A 15,650-nucleotide genomic window follows, 5' to 3' on the forward strand; every position below is an offset into this window, starting at 1 on the left:
TTACCCTACCAGGGACTACATGGCTCAAAATAGTAAAACCTTTCAACCTTCTAATTGCATGCTCAACATGGATTCTGACATTTGTCAAGCGACGCGTTCCTGTAATTTCATGCTCAGAGAGTTCTTTACAGCCACGAGTAAATGCTGGCAGAGCTAGAGACACTCCTGGAGGCAACACATCTGTGATGGTGAATCCACGATCTGCTAACATTTTATCACCAGGATTCAGGTGGTCAAGAAAACCACTGTTTTTTGTGATAAAAGTATCACTGGCCCTTCCACCGAATAATTTTGATACAAACATCACATGACCATTGGGGGCTATACAATATAGGACTTTGTAGGTGTTATGATGTTTGTAGTTGCTGTATGTTTGTGATCGTTTCATAAAGTTCTTTGGCCTTTGTACAAATATTTCAGTACAGTCTATTATGCATGTAGCTTGGGGATAATTTTCACTGAAACTCTGAGGCCTTAATCTTTTCAGAGTATCTCTAGGCAACCAAAAAAATCACATTTGCATTCATAAACGTTGCCAGTATTGGTCTCCAGAGTGTGAAGATCTCACAGGCTGTGCTCCAGCTTATTCCAAACAGTTTACCCAAGTCTGTGGACATCAAACCAAGACGAAGCCTCATCAGAATAAGTAACAGTTGATCGTGGACTGCAAAATGCTTGGCTGTGGGAGAAAAGCCATGAGGGTGTGCAAAAGGTGCCAACATCTGTCTATACCTATGCCTGTGAAAAACTTTGAATCATTGTCATCCAAGTCATAGGCTGATGTTGATGGTGCAGGATCAGTTTGTGTTGCACTGTCTTTTGTAGATTTGTTAGAACAGTAGCTGTTGTCTGTAGCATCTGGCCACTGGGTGCCAACATAACACTTCTGCAGAGGCATGATATTTTCCATAGCTTCAGGTTCCGCACATGTGTTGTTGACCAAGGGCTCAAGACATCTTCTCTTGGGAGGGGCTCTACCAGGCGACATTATCCTCTAAGGCAGTGGTTCTCAACCTTTTTACACCAAGTACCACCTGAGAACGTAGCTGGCTCTCCAAGTACCACCATATGACCGACGTTAAAATACAGTCTATTCAGCTATGCACAGTTCACGCAGGAGGCAAATGTATTCCTAATAGCATTATTTATTGTTAACTTTTGTCAGACACAGCCACAATGTACAAAGGGGTAGCACTAGAACTAGCAAACTCTTCCACACAACTCATACAATGCAAGGGGCATTGAGAACATAATAACTAACATTCTCACATAGCAAGTGAGAAAATTAAGAACAACTGTATTTCAGCAAATGTACTTAATTCTCTCTCTCTCGCTCTCACACAGCAAGCAATTGTCCTTCATTCTCTCTCTCTCACACTCACACACACACACACACACACACACACACACATGGCGCTGCACCGAACGGCTGCCTTTCTGATCGCTCCGTCGAGACTGTGCTTTCTTTTGTTAATTTTCATAGTATTAAGAGTTTTATTTGCACCAACTGTTGGTGCACTATATGTGTATGACCGTCAGTCAATCATTGACATTGGATTAAGGAAAACTTACCGATTGGATTGCTCTCTGGATCGGATTGCTGAACAACAACAGTGGCCAGCGGAGATCCTTTGTTGTGGCCGTGGCCAAAGCCAGGAGAAGCCGCGACGACGAGGGAAGAGAGCCGGGGTCCGGAACAGACTGAGGTCCAAACGACACAGAACCACATTGCCCAGCATATTGTTGGCCAATGTGCAATCGATAGGAAATAAACTGTACGACATCAGAGCACGGATCCAATTCCAGAGGGACATTCGCGACTGTAATGTCCTCTGTTTCACAGAAACTTGGCTGTCTCCAGATGTCCCGAATCATGCAATAGAACCGGCAGACCACTTCTTTGTCCTCCGCAAGGACCGGACGACAGAGTCACTAAAGACGAAAGGAGGCGGCATTGCCTTCATGATAAACAAGGAGTGGTGCGATATAGGCAACGCAAAGGAATTGTCTAACCACTGCTCCCCAGACCTGGAGTTCATCACAATCAAATGTCGACCCTTCTTTCTTCCGAGAGAGTTAACGTCCATCATCCTCATCGGAGTGTACATCCCACCACACTCGAACACTGGGGCCGCACTTTCAAAACTGCACGACGAGGTAAACAAACAACAGGGCAATTTCATTTTATAAATAAAAAAAATATATATATTAGACACGCTGGGATTCAAACCCCGGGCGTCGGCTTGAAAGGAATGGGCATAAACCATTACACCACGGTACTAGACAAAAATATATCCATTATATATCCCTTTGACTGCTCCATTCGACAGGTTTTAACTGGTTAATTATTTTATTCAGCAACATTGCTTTAGACATATGGTATGGTATTTATTTTAGACAACAAAACATATACAGATCGTTATACAGTATACTGTGTAGGACGTTGTAGCGTCCGTCTAATGACTTTGCGCCTCCTGGCGGCATAAAATAGAACAGCAGCCTGGGTTCCTAATTCATTTCAACGACGTGATATCACCGTGCGCGCGTCGCGGCAAAGCTCCCATGAATACTAAAAGCTTCATCTGTAGCTAGCGTTGACGCTGCCATTCTGGTTCTGGGCGATTTCAACAGTGCGCGTCTTAAAAAGGTGTTGCCGAATTTCTATCAGCATGTGACCTGTCCCACCAGAGGCGAGAACATATTAGACCATGTATACTCGCAATTTAAGAATGGGTACAAGTCACAGGCTCTTAGCCCATTCGGTAAGTCCGATCACGCCGCCATTTTTCTTTTGCCAAAGTATAAACAAAGTCTCAAGCGAACGCCGGTGGTCTCGCGAGAGGTTAAGCGTTGGACCGTGACGTCAGAGGAGACACTCCAAGCTGCACTTGAATGCACAGACTGGAGGGTATTCCGTGATAACACAGCCAATATTAACGAATACACTGAAACGGTGCTTGACTTTGTCTGTACTCTGGTAGAAGAAACAATCCCCTCTACCACAATTAGAATCTACCCAAATCAAAAGCCCTGGGTAGATAAATCCGTCCGTGAGGCTCTGAAAGTGCGCACATCAGCCTACAACTCCGGCCTGGTGACAGGCAACATGGAAGAACACAAGACGGCAAGATACAACGTCAGGAGAGCAGTAATAGAGGCAAAACGGCGTTACAGGGATAAAGTTGAACTTCAGTTTGAACAGGCTGACTTTAGAGGCATGTGGCAGGGCCTCAGAACAATGACAGATTACAAAGGCACCTCCCTCAAGCTGAACAGTGACATATCCTTAGCAAATGATCTCAACTCCTTCTACGCGAGGTTTGAGGCTGTGAATAACAACACCAGCCTACAAACCACGGCAATGGGGGGGGGGGTCTGCTGATGGAGACTCAGTGTTCAGGGTAACAGAGCATGAGGTGAGACGGATCTTTAAAAAAGTGAATATCAGGAAGGCAGCAGGACCGGACGGCATCCCCGGCCGCGTCCTAAAAGTCTGTGCCGACCAACTGGCCCCGGTATTCACTGACATCTTCAACCTGTCCTTGGAACAGACTGTCATCCCCACCTGTCTGAAGAAATCCACCATCATCCCTGTACCCAAAAAATCTACGCCCGCTTGCCTCAACGACTACCGCCCTGTAGCCCTCACCTCCATAGCCATGAAGTGCTTTGAGAAGCTAGTGAAGGGCTATCTGTTCTGTGAAGGGCTATCTGTTCCTCCCTCCCCATCAACCTGGACCCCCTGCAATTTGCATATCGCCCCAACAGGTCCACGGAGGACGCCATAGCCCATGTGCTGCACACAGCAGCATCACACCTGGACAAGAGGCAGGGGAACTATGTGAGAATGCTGTTCATCGACTACAGCTCAGCATTCAATACCATAGTCCCCTCCAAACTCATAGCCAAGCTCAGGGACCTGGGCTTGAACTATGACCTCTGCCAGTGGGTCTTGGACTTCCTGACGGGCAGACCCCAGGTGGTAAGAGCAGGCAACTGCACCTCCTCATCCATCACGCTCAACATAGGGGCCCCCCAGGGCTGTGTTCTGAGCCCCCTCCTCTACTCCCTGTACACACATGACTGCGTGGCACAGCGGAACAACAACACAATCATCAAATTTGCTGATGACACAGTAGTGGTGGGCCTGATCTCTGCCAACGACGAGAGGGCCTACCTGGAAGAGGTAGAAAATCTGTCACAGTGGTGTCAGGAGAACTGCCTCTCCCTGAACGTCAGCAAAACAAAAGAGATGATTGTGGACTTCAGGAGGTCGGGGGTCAAGGACTACAGCCCCCTCAGCATCGACGGGGCACCGGTTGAGAGAGTGAACAGTTTCAAGTACCTCGGAGCCCACATATCCGAGGACTTGACATGGACCACACACATTGACAGTGTTGTGAAGAAGGCACGACAACGCCTCTACTTCCTCAGGCGCCTAAGGAAGTTCCAAGTCAGTCAGAAGATCCTTAGGAACTTCTACTCATGTACAATAGAGAGCATCCTGACTGGCAACATCACCTCCTGGTTTGGGAATAGCACTGCACAAGACCGTAGCAGACTACAAAGAGTGACACGTTCAGCCGAACGCACAATTGGAGGTTGGGCTTCCCACCCTCCAGAACATTTACAACAAGCGGTGCAGGGGGAAGGCTAAGAGAATTATTAAGGACTCGAGCCACCCGACCAACTGCCTCTTTGAACTGCTGCGGTCAGGCAAGCGATACCGGAGTCTTAAGGCGAGCACAGAAAGACTCAGAAGAAGCTTCTATCCCCAGGCCATCAGGCTGCTAAACGAACAATAAACACTATGCAACAACCATCAAATGCACACAGCACACACACCCACACGCACACACTCACTTAAACAAACAACACACTGCAGCACCCACTCTCCACACTTTAGATCACACAAACACACTTTATATTTATTGATAAAGGATTTGCACTACAACTCGTACACCTACTGTAAATTGTACCTAAATTGCACCTCATCCCATTTCTGCCTTGCACTATATAGTATTGTATATTAGTACACTGCATAGTATTGTATATTATATGGTAACTCAGTTACGTCTATTCTGCATCGAACATTGTACATATGTCTATACTGAACACTGTGACCTAATTTTTTTTACTTCTAATTTACATACTATACTATGTTATTTTATTTCATACTTATCTTGTCTTGCACAGTCTCTGGAGTGTAACAGTAAGAAGCATTTTGTATAAAAGTATTCTGTACTTCTGTATGACAACTATTAAAGAAACTTGAAACTTGAACACACACACACACACACAGGATGTTGTTCACACATAAGCAGGGCCGGACTGGGGAAATAATTCGGGTTAGGAAATATAGTGTGAAATATAGACCCAGTCATGCCACTTTCTAAGTCGGGGTCCCCCACCAGGAATGATTTAGTTACAAAGACTTAATTTCCTGCATTCTGGTGCAGGATTTTTTTTAAATGTAACCCTTTAAATGCCAGTTTAAAGGGTTTACTACAGGCTAGGCATGTGTCATGATTAGCAACAACACAGATTTTGATGGATTTTTTGTTTTTTGTAATGTCAGATTTAACAACAACTCTTTTCAGAATATTTCATTTTTTATCTGACATTACAAAAAAAATCTAAAAATAAAAATGGTTATGATCTGGGCTGAAGTTGAATAAAAGATCTATGACTGTTTAGACTGCAATACTCTCTGTCACAGTGATCTACTGCAGCGGTATTGAGCCGTCGTTTTTTTAGCCGTAGGGTCCAGCTGCAGCGCCGGAGGTGTATATATGAATTATGAATGCCATGGCGAAAAAATGAAATATTGATCTCAATATCGCTGTACAGCGTGGTTTGGCAGACAACGCATGGCCGGCAATAACGCTGTACAACGTGATTGGCGGGGAATGTGTTAAGAGATATGATTGGGCGGCGGGCCAGCATAATGGGCAGCTGTCCCAGGCTAGTGGGCCGGTCGTTGACCAAACAGCCCACGGCGCAGGCTTGTCAGTCACTGCTGTTCTGTCACAAGCGCACGCATGCTTTGAACAAGTAACGTTAGTTCAAAGCAAAGCCACCTGCATGTCCCCTGCCTGGGCAGAAGCAACCAAGTAGCGATGCAGGGGGGAGTACCTTTGCCAAACATCAGACATTACCGGATATTCCAGACCTCGGTGACCTCATAGCTGGCTACGGCCATGACAGTTATCATATTACATTCTGCTCAGCATAATTTGTATGCAAAATATTGTGGTTCCCTGTTTTAGTCTGTTGACACATTTATATACTAAATGCTTTTGTAGTCCTCTGTCATACCTAAATGTCATATAAGTGAATTGTATAGAAACAACTCACCAAAAGTGACTATTGCACAACTGATTTGACAAAAAAAATCCACCAAGGGGCCTTCACCCCCCACTGAAACGATGCCACTGTCTGACACGCTAATCAAAACAAATAACTTGTTGGTTGCAATCACCCCTCACGTGGGATACCCTTGGCTTCAGAATTTCATTGGCTACAAAGGTGGCCAATAATTTTCACCACCAGAGGTGACGTGGTCACTTGTCCTTATGGCTTGTCAAATGACGCTCGTCGGATGTTTGTAACCAGAGACTGGAAGCACGCAATAGGTAGAGTAGGGTGACGATCGAAAGGCGGCAAATTCAACTTTCAAAAACAACAATGTATTTGTTGCCCTGCGCGTTGGACGGCCTGTGGCCGGGCCGTCCGATGTTTAAGAGGTTTTAAAGGCCTGCGCCATGTAGGCCCTACATTTTTTGTACAGCAATATGAAGAGGTTGACGGCAATATAAGAAACCTGATCTGTTATTTAGATACAAACAATAGTGTTGTTTGGGGTCTGTAGTCTTCCTGTGCTAAACATATTGATTTTACCATGAATATGAGAAATGGATCTATGACCGTCCATGTGTTTAGAGATAATGGGGCAGAGAAGCACATAATGCCACCGGATCCTTGGGAGAGCCATGTTAATAATCCGAGGGCTATTGGGTTATTGCTTATTTATGTGTTAGATAATAAATTCTGATAGTTACTGTAGATATGACTTTACCATTACAATGCCTTCCATTTTCAAGGTGGAATGAAGACCCCCTCCCTCTACACCAACCATTAAAAAAAATTGCAAACATGCTCAAACATGCCCTCCGATCAGACTGTATCAGTCAGCGTCTCATATCCATTCTGAGACAACTGGAGACGGTGCAGGTGTAAGGTTAGCCATTTTAATTTGGCTTTTCATTATATTCCTATGCCAGCTGGAATGCGAAATCTTGGGGGTAACCATTTTAACATACACGTGTCGCAAGTCAAAATATATCAAATCATATTTAATAAGCTCTCAAAGCTGAACTTTCTCTTTGTTTTATTCATGCAGCCACCCCCCCCCCCTTTCCCATGTTTGGCTAAGAGAGGCTGGTAATAATTTATGAAGGTGTAATGTTGTTATTTATTTATCTGCCCCTATAGGGGAGGTGATGTCTGTGGTCATGAGATACATGGTCTATAAACTCTATATGGTGGGGAGAACACATTAGCCGGCGCTGGCTAATCCCTATTCACAGCTCAGAGCCAGGTATCCTTTACCTTCAACCTATCAGCCTCCCAGCTGTCTGCTATTAATCCCTGGACCTGCCTAGAACACATAATGTTTGTACAGTATGCTAGCTGCACTGCACCCAGAGCTTTTCTCAAGGGTGGTGGGATTCTATGAAACTAGCCTGAAACCTTGGGCAAAACACCTGCGAAATGGTTGAATAATAGTAACCATCCTTCATGGCCAACGTCGTCATCGCCGTCGCCATCATCATCATCATCATCATCATCATCATCATCATCATCATCATCATCATCATCATCATCATCATCATCAAAGTCACAATCGTATCATATTTAATTTCAATCATAATCATAATGTGTTTAATGTAATGTAACTGTAATGTACATACATTGCACACCACAACATAAAAAGTCAGGTGTCTCTCCCTGTACTGCAGATTGCTGTGTGTGTGTGTGTGTGTGTGTGTGTGTGTGTGTGTGTGTGTGTGTGTGTGTGTGTGTGTGTGTGTGTGTGCGTGCGTGCGTGCGTGCGTGCGTGCGTGTGTGTGTGTGTGCGTGTGTGTGTGCGTGCATGCGTGCGTGCATGCACAGTGGTCCAGTTTTGTCTGCCCCGGCCTCCTTTTTAGATTAGCAGCCAGTAAATGTGTCATTCTGAGACCATGGCATTGCTCTAAGGGACGTCTCTGCTCCCTGTCCAGACTGTTCTCTCCTCCCACGGCACACATACACAGGAAGAGAGAGAGATAATTAGAGAGAGAGACAGTCAGCCAGCAGAGAGAGATACACACACACAGAGAGAGAGAGAGAGAGAGATGGAGATAAAGAGAGCGAGAGAGAAAAGAAAGGTTCCTGAATCCAGAGTTTCATCTGCTCCCCATTAAGCCGCAGCCCCCCCTCACAGCCCTAGATGCCTCGGAATAGGCATTGAGATTCAGACATCAACCAAAGGCTTTTCTCTATCTTCAGAAACAAGCCTTTTTTGCAGAGCCCACATGTTGCTTATCTCTCAAGGAATATGCTCAGATGCACAGTTAAGACATTCGCTTTGTTTCAAACAAATAGCAATCAGCTTCACAAGGTGCTTGGCTCCAGTGAAGAAGTAGATGCTGCAGTACCTTGATTTCTACGTTAACTCATTCAGCGCCAAACCCGAGATTTCTCGTGTTTCAAATCCAAGCGCTGAGCGCCAAACCTCACGTGGACGTGCCTGTGTCTCCCTGACACCGCTGCCTACGTTATAATTGCAATGGCGATCGAATCTCGACAGGTGGCAGTATCGCCTACCTTTTGAACTGGGTCTCTCAGTTGTCTCTCTGTGCCTCAGTTCCTCCGGCTGCAGGAATCCCCTCCCCCTCAAAGTGAAGCAGCACACAGCCATCTGTCGCAGATTTGCTCACCTGAAACCTATTGTTTTCCGTATTATAGCCAGGCCCAATGCACACCAGTAATGGCGATCGTGATGGAACTACTGGGATTATTCATTTTGGAGTACCTTCTGACAAAGGTAAGGTCTATTTTAGATCTATTTTACCGAACCTAAAACATGCTTCGTAAAACTACCCCCCCCCCCCCCCCCATGAATTAATGAATGAAAACTTTATTTAACAGATTGCAGAATGGGTACAATACAGTACGGCTCAATACATACAATTGTTAAGGGGATGCAGACCTGAGAAAGACATTTGTCTTGTTTCCATCAGGGTCCCCCATTTTCAATTCATATATGTGACGTGCTCTCACAGAATCAGTCGGATGTCGCAATTGCTCATTTACATAGAATACACCTTTTCTGTCAAACCGCGGATTTTTTTCACTTTTTTTTCTTTTCTTTTTTAACATTATTCTAATAAAACAACACCTTGGCTTTCATAATATGTATATATTATTTCTCATTTCGACTGGGAAATATGATTTTGAAGCGTAGCAATGAGAGATGGGGGGAACAATAATAATAATTAAGTCGCAGTTTTACTGAAGCGTCTCCTCCCGTCTCGCCCTGCCAATCTTCTCTGACACATGACACAGCATGGCAACAAGAATAACTATGAATGATAGGCTTGTTTGTTTGTTTGTGTGTCTCTTGATTGTCCAATCAATGAGTGTTGCTATACAAGTCGCGCGAAGGAGGACTTCTGTCAGAGCTCACGGTCAAGTCAACGTTATGTTTATGCTGGCCCAGCCAACACGTTAACGCTGGTATCGATCGGTCTACACTCTAGTTCAAGTTCAAGTTCTTTAATAGTTCTCTACATCTGTATCATCTGTTTTCTTTTTAGATTTGTATTCTATTTTAGTTAATAATGGCATCCCGCGATCCGGACCGGGGTGAAGAAGAAGTAATCGCTCGGCTGTTAAACAGCAATGCGGTGCTGTCTGCAGAGTCTGGTGATAGATGGCGCCAGCTTATTAGTGATTATTTTTTTGCACCGGGACCTGATCATATTGATATTAATAAATCAGACTCGGACTCGGACTCATCCAGTGACACTGAGACCTCAGATTCAGACTCTGTGGGACCGCTGCAGCTCTCGGTCTCGGATAGTGATGAAGAAGAGACAAGCGAGATGGAGCGAGATGGAGAACCACTTTTTTTAATAGACCCGACAGCTGGAGTGCTTCAAAGACTACAGGGCGAATACGCAAGTGTTGAGGTTGGATGCAATCTCGAAAAGGCTCGTTTATTTGCTTGTACCTGCAAGCTTAACAAAGGGCAAGCCTGCTGTACGCGGTTTACTCCTGAAGATATGGTGAAAATGCGCGACCAGATTCAAGAGCTGACTGCCGGTAAGAACTTATCCACTTTGCGAGAGAGAGAGAGAGAGAGAGAGAGAGAGAGAGAGAGAGAGAGAGAGAGAGAGAGAGAGAGAGAGAGAGAGAGAGTGTCTATCTCTCTCTGTATCTGTGTGTGTCTCTCTCTCTGTATCTATCTCTCTCTCTGGTGTATACCAGCTTGTTGCTGCAGGGTTTGAATAGTTACTAGGTGAAAGAAATAACATGTGAAGATGTCAAATTATTCTATTTGCTCTGTGTGTGTGTGTGTGTGTGTGTGTGTGTGTGTGTGTGTGTGTGTGTGCAAGAAACAGAGCGAGTGAGTGAGATAACTTGATCAACTTCAGAACTGTAGACTGTGATAATGCTGCACATAAATTGTGTGTGTGATGTACATGTATGTTTTTAACTGATGGCAGTGAATAACGGTAATTTTGGTGTCATGTCCCAGGTGAAAAACACATGTTCCTGTTAGGAAAGATTAGCAGCACCATGAACCTCTCCAAAGACACTTTATGTTCCAAAAGGAAAGATCAGAAGGAGAGGACGCATCAGAGGACGTCTTATTTCATAGATGGCCAACAAATATGCAGAGAAACATTCAAGTTTCTTCATGTGTAAGTATTATTTTTGTATTAAAGACATTACCCGGTACTGGGTCCAACTTTAAAAGCATGCTGTAACATTGCCCAACAATACATTTTCTGAAAGCTACAAGTGTTTTGTTTTAGAATATAATCACCAATGATTACTTACTCTTGTGACAATGATAAATAAATGCATTATATTCTATTTACAAAAGTTAAAAACTAGTCTAATGTCATTCATAGATTTCCTTAACGACCATAACAAACTCCCCTCTGCATCCTATACAGTTCATTGCTTTGTGTTTGCACAATAAATAGATTGTTATTTCTCACGTTCTTATTTGGCTTAATGTCCATGTTTATGTGTTTCAGAATTTCACAAGACAAGCTCACGGCAACCATCAAATTTTACAAGGAGTATGGTGTGGCTCCCAGGATAAAGAGGGGTGGGGGTCGCTTGGCCAACAAGAAGGTGCTTCTATATGAAGACATCACGAGGATCGTGAGATTCATCAGCAACTTTGCAGATGACTGTGCCATGTCACTCCCAGGACGCATTCCCGGCTTCAAGAGGGCAGACATCCGTGTGCTTCCTACAACGGAGACTAAGTCCTCTGTGTGGCGGAAGTACAAGGCGTCAATGCTTGAAACTGGTGTGTATGTCTTAATATTTTCTTTGTCTTAAGATACTTGTTATTATGACTGCAGACATACAAACAGGTGACACATTTTTTTTTATTATTAAAGGAAACACCAGAAATGTTACATTTAACACACACATAAATTATACATACTCATCTATCAATATTTTATGAATGTATATTTTTTGTGTTGATAAAAATGATTCAAAATGAAAATAAATGCTTTCATTGCATTTGATTGATAGTGTTATTTGACAATAATAATGATTAATGGCTCATTATAAATTAGGCCCTTGATTTGCTTAAGTGGACTACTGCTACTACGAACCTGTCTTATTTTATCACTGTGTGTTCACTGTTCAGGTTATCGTGCTGCTGGCAACAGCACTTTCCGGAAGATGTGGTGCCAACTTCTGCCATACATTGTAATTGGCAAACCAATGACGGACCTCTGCTGGCAGTGTCAAAAACACAACGTGGCCATATATCGGAGCTCCAACCTGCCCGAATGTGTGAAGTCTGCCAAACTTCAGAAGCAGGAGGAACACCTACGCCTGGTGGGAAAGGAGCGGGACATCTTACGGGGGATGACCGACAGATGCAAGGTGGTGGTAGAGGATCTCTCTGCTAAGCTTGGCCCTAACCCACCATGCAGTAGAGATGTAACTGTACATTACAGTTTTGACTATGCACAGCAGGTTAGTTTAATTACTGTAATTGAATTATCACCCATTTGTAATTTACAATATTCTTTCATTCAGCTGATACATTTCTTCATTTAATGTTGCAGGTCCACTACCCCAGTGACCCTCTTCAGCCTGGCCCAGTATATTTTCTTGTGCCAAGAAAGTGTGGAGTATTTGGTGTTTGTTGCGAGGGAGTACCCCAGCAGGTAAACTACCTGATCGACGAGGCCCACTGCAGCAGCAAAGGGTCTAATGCAGTGATCAGCTACCTCCACCATTTTTTTGCACACTATGGCCTTGGGGAGAGGCATCTGCAGCTGCACTGCGACAATTGTTCCGGGCAGAACAAGAACAGATACATGCTCTGGTACTGTGCTTGGCGCTGCATGGTGGGCCTGCATGACACCATCTCACTGAACTTCCTCTTGGTGGGTCACACCAAGTTTGCCCCTGACTGGTGCTTTGGGCTTTTCAAGCAGAAGTTCCGCCGCACACCTGTCTCCTGCCTTGAAGACATCTGCTGGGCAGTGAGACAAAGCACAGTCAGCGGTGTGAACATCCCGCAGCTGGTTGGGTTGGAGTCTGGGGAGGGTTTGGTGCCATCGTATGACTGGCAAACCTTCCTATCCCCCAGTTACCGCCCACTACCCGGAATCAAGCGGTTTCACCACCTCCGCTTCACACACCAAAAGCCTGGGGTCGTCCTGGCCAAGGAGTTCCAACACTCACCAGAGCAAGAGTTTGAGCTACTGCGCCCTGATGCAATGGTGAGGCAGGAAGATCCATGTCAGCAGGAGAGGCCAGGACTGGATGCCAAAAGGCAATGGTACCTCTTCGACAAGATAAGAGACTATTGCACTGAGGAGACCAAGGACATTACATGTCCCCGACCTTCTGTCCCTCGGTCAGGTGTGTGTGAGTGAGTGAGTGTAGTGTATGCATTTGTAATGGTGTGAAGAATGATGTTCAGCTACAGTATGTTAGTAATACCGTTTTAGTATTGTTAAATTGTGAATAATTTGGGTCAAGCAGCCATTGTAAATAAAAGTCCTTTTATTTAATGTACAAGTGCACCACCTACAGGTATGAAAAAGTCAAGGCTTTTGTGGTGCGATTCATAATACCGGTGCATTATGGTTAACCTACAGCAGAAAGATGTCTTCAACTGTGAGTAAGATGCTCTGCTCCTCGCTCCGTATAGAAAAACTGTTAATACTATAATTTAAGTGATCACATGGAAAAGTCATCAGTATAATTTTATGACTCACTGTAACTTATGTAGACCACAATTAGTTCGCTGATAATTTGTGTAAATACCTTTATTACTGACTGAGAGGTGACGGAAGTGCACGCTGCTTTTATGCACATGTTGCTAGTTGCTAATGTGCATTTTTCTGTTCTGTAGCTTGATGCAAGCTGGAGCGAGCGACCGACTGTATTGTTTGACCTGCTGGTTGTGTGTGTCCCATTCACGGGTACAGTTATGTGAAATGTTTAGGTTAGTTTAGCTTATAGTTTTGTTAACGTGACTGCTGTTACTTTTTGTAAACTGAGGGTGGCAGCATAACGTCATTGATATCCTTGATGCCATGTTGAAAAATAGCATGGTGTTTGTTGTCTCGGGCCAAGGCGTTGAAAATTACTTGTATGATCTAACGTTAAGTGTGTGTTCTCAGATTTCATCCTATGTACGTGTTTTCCCCATTGAGGGTCCCTGCAGGATATTACTTTTAGATCTACTTGCATGTCCCAGACATTCTGTCCCTCGGGCCAGGTGTGTGAGTTAAAAAAAAAAAAAAAAAAAAAAAAAATTAATTAAATAAATTTATTCTAATTAATTAACTGAAAACTTTGAAGGCTTTTTTCTCCACAATAAGGTTTTGCTAACATCCGATATGTAGTAACTAACTATTGTAATAACTTGCTTTATATTTGGAGTAGAAAGGTGGTATTGGTATCATTGGAAAGCTAACATTCTCCTCTTTCCATTGGTGTATACATCTCAAAATGTGTTTTCGGGTCAATGTGACTGATTTTGTAAGAGCAAGTCACATATGACTTTGTGAAGAAACATCTATATGGTATATACCTTTGATTTGGAAATAATATAGGTTTCAGGTGAGCAACCCGAACGATTTGCGCATATGCACATAACACGTCATATCTCGCAATCTAGAAAACGAGACTGGATTATTTTGAAACGGGCGATGTTTAGCATGGTATTGTCAATTGTCTGCATAGAATATACAATGGGTCTGCAAACATCGTGAAAATGGTAAAAAAAAATTAAAAGCTGGCTCCAGGGAGTAAAGATGGAAAAACAGCGTGGCAGTCAATTAAGTCACGTATTATGAAAAACACACTTCTGTGTGCAGTACATACATTTGGGTCTCTGGTGGTCCTACTAACACAGAAACTCTGAGATGCCTAGTTCAGAAAACATGTGCTTCAACGAGGCATTCAGAATTGCCTCAGTCTGGGATTATAAACACTGGCCCTCATGATCGAACATGTTCGTAAGTATCTTCCTAAGAAGTTTGCACAAACAAATTTACGAAAATCCTCCTCCGGATGACTGAACATGTGAAACTTCGTAAGTGGCCCAAATGATCGCAGCTGGGTTCATTCATTCTTAAACTGGATGCACGTTCTGCACATCACGATGGTCTTTTGAGTCATGACTATGAATGTAAAGCGTAATTGTTAATCATACAAATATTGCCGTATTTATTATTATTATAGTTATTTAACACATTGGGCGCCGAACCCGACTAAAGTCGGGTTAACTCGCCGAACGTTGAGCGTCAGGACCCCCGAAAACACGAGTATACTCGGGTTTTCATTGTTATTTCTTTTATTCGATATTTCCATTCATAAACATGCAGGCAGCTGTGTGTTATCACTGGGGATGGGTCTGAGATCGCAAAAGTCCAATATAGTCCATGGGCCAGACCAGAAATCGGTGCCACTCAGGGTGACTAAACTTACATATCATTTTTTCAAAGATCTATGTCTGTAGATGATATTTTGGTATGATAGCCGTTCCAGAGTGGTAGCTTTATCATAATTATCGAGTCATGAAATATACCCACCCCCTCAGGAAATTGCATTTCAGATGCTGGCGCATATCCTGTTTAGACTCACGCAGAGGACATCTGTCAATGTTTCACAATATTGTGTTTGGTATCATTTTAAATGGGACTATGTCATCTTTCATCAAGCTAAGATGTGAATCTTTCTGACCAATATAGAGGTCACTGGAGCTCTTTGAACAGTCAACAACACAAATGTTTACATGATTTTCGCCTAAATGATATACTATCTTTTAGCCTTGTGTCTATTGTAATAGAGTCCTGTTCGGGGTACCCAGCAAAGCCCTGGAC

The sequence above is a fragment of the Notolepis coatsorum genome (genome assembly GCF_963971535.1).
Source record: "Notolepis coatsorum genome assembly, chromosome: 20".
In the NCBI taxonomy this organism is placed as follows: domain Eukaryota; kingdom Metazoa; phylum Chordata; class Actinopteri; order Aulopiformes; family Paralepididae; genus Notolepis; species Notolepis coatsorum.